Below are 2,500 nucleotides of genomic sequence, written 5' to 3'. Positions count from 1 at the left end.
GCAAACCACTTTTCATTCCAGGAGTTCTAACATTGACTGAGCTCAGATAAGTTCTATAGTTTTTTTGTCGTCTCTTTACCCTTGTTGAGCTTCAAGTTCCAAATCCGTCGTCGTAGCGAAGGAGTTGACGAGTTGGATAGACCAACTTATAGATAGCTTTCTTTGTGTGCGGTCAAAGCATGTAATACGTTTGAAAAGGTGGTGCGTCTGGTGGTGACAGGAGATGCTGTAGGACTGACAATATCTTCGTTGTCATCTTCATGTCCATGGAAATCGGCCTTGAGATCATCCAAAGAAAGAGCAGCAAAGAAACCAGAAAACGATTCATTTGGAAGCATTCGACAAAAGAAAGGCCAACTTCGGGTTTAAGGCACCTCTAGGTAAATTCCTTATCTAGCTGTTGTTTTGACGAAATCTCTTTCCCCATGGAAAGGTGAAAGTCCAAGCTCTAGATCTCGGTGGATGCAAGTGACTTGGATACCGAGCTCCCAATTGAATATCTGCTCTGAAATGCCTCTTGGCGTCATCAAGCGTTGTACGCAAGACAGTTAGCGAATCCCCCCTATACACATAAAGTGATGCAGAAAGGCGGATCCGGAATAGGCTCTCTCCTGCTGTTCATTTGCGCTTTTCTTTCTTCATTTCCGAAACTCTTTATATAGGAGGATAGTTCGAATAAGGCAACGACCCTCTTTCTTCGAACTAAAGGTCAGGTCAGTATGTTCCTGGCCCTTTGCTATGAACCCCTACTAATAAAATAGGACTATTTCATTAATAAACTGCGCTTTCTTTACCTGAATAAAGAGATGATTCTAAAACTGACTGCCAAGATTCGATTGAATTTCCACTTTCATTCTCCTGCCCGACTCCCTCAACCGGATAGGCCTCATCGAGAATTCTCATATAATAATAGGTGAGAGCATCTGGTATCCTGAGACTACAGACTTGCATTCGACTCAATAGCCAAAGGGTTTTTCAAGTTAATGCTGATCGATACGAGAGAAAGTCAAGGCCCACATATCCTACGTGACTGTCTGACGAGCAGATTCACCCTCTGGCCCCGCCCCCGTATTCAGATCTAAACCGAAGCGTATACCCCAGTCATGCAAACCCGAATCTAGCCCCCCGACCAAATATATGTCTTTGCGGATCAACAAAACTGAATATACAATAGGTAAAACAACCAAACTTGCCCCGCCTTGCGTTTTCACAAGCGGATGGGAATTCTTGCTCTATGTTCCCAGTGCAGATTGATAGAAAGGGCTGGAAAGCGCCTACACCTAATGTAAATCCGCAGGCCACTTCCTCAAGAAAGGGGCAAAAGATTTGAGGTTCCTATCCTAAATGGTCACACAGGAAAGCCAAAGCTTCCCACTAACTCATCAGCTGGAAGCACACGGGAAGGAAGGGGATTCAAATAGGCGCTTTTTCACCTTGCTTTCTCTTTTCTGAAGGCTCCAAGCCCCCGATAAGAGGCTTGCCCCTTAGAAACTCTCTGGTCGGCGCCCTCGCCCTCCGGCCGAGCTGCTTAAGAAAGAGCCCTTGCCCTCACCGCCGGATCCACCTTTGAGGAAAATGTGGAATATCCTCTTTATCTAATCGAATAAACTTTCCATTCAATGCCCATTTGCGTGACCTTAAAGGAACGCTATACCCCCTTGTTGATGGATGGACTCTCTTTTCTTCAATCGTCCGTTTTCAAGATGGAAAACGTCCTACGAATCGCTATCAATCTCCGATTCCCGAAGCATCCCCTATTCTTGGTTTTCTCCTCTGTTTTGTTTCCGGAAGTGAGAATGATGTCGCTCTAAGGCAAGCTCCTTCAGAAGAGAAGTCAGTTTCGGAATGTTCGACTTCGAAACTTCTCTCCTAGGTCAGTCACTCATCCAATAGTTCTTTTTCTTTTCCTCAAGCACCGCTCATTCACTCAAGCTCACTCACTAGCCCCAAGTATCATAGCTCAGGAGCCGACCCATGCGTAGTGGGCATACTGCGCCTTTTCCACTCCCATACTATGACCGGGATCCCCCATATCATTAGCCTGCACCCGAAGCATCGATGAAAGAAAAAGAGACGAAGAAGATGATGCGAACAATGACTACCGAAAACAAAATCATTCCTAGCTTGGCTTGCTATAGAGTGAATAAAGAGGGACTGCTGGAAGAAGATTCTACTATGACATTATATTCCTGGCTATTCGCAGGCTGTAGCTCCTAAGCTTGAACCAGATGATGCAGATACGCCGATCCATTCCTCTATCCATTAGTCGATGAGTCAGATTCGCCGATCAATTCACTGAAAAAAGGAAATAACAGCTTCCCTGAATATACTCCATATCCTTTCGTTCAGAAGGCATTTATGATAGTGGGATTAAGCTTCTCGTTCGTATCCCATTGAGCAGGATGTGTGAAAGTTGAGAACTCCATTTTCACTAAGAATAGGCTCTTCAAACATCGAAAACTCCTTTGCTTGTGTTGATGTTAGTTCTGAGGTTCGGTAC

The sequence above is a fragment of the Cornus florida genome, unplaced genomic scaffold (assembly GCF_030987335.1).
Source record: "Cornus florida cultivar Cherokee Brave unplaced genomic scaffold, ASM3098733v1 CherokeeBrave_3.0.0_Hap2_scaffold_105, whole genome shotgun sequence".
NCBI classification, from domain to species: domain Eukaryota; kingdom Viridiplantae; phylum Streptophyta; class Magnoliopsida; order Cornales; family Cornaceae; genus Cornus; species Cornus florida.
Note: the sequence above shows the minus strand (reverse complement) of the source record.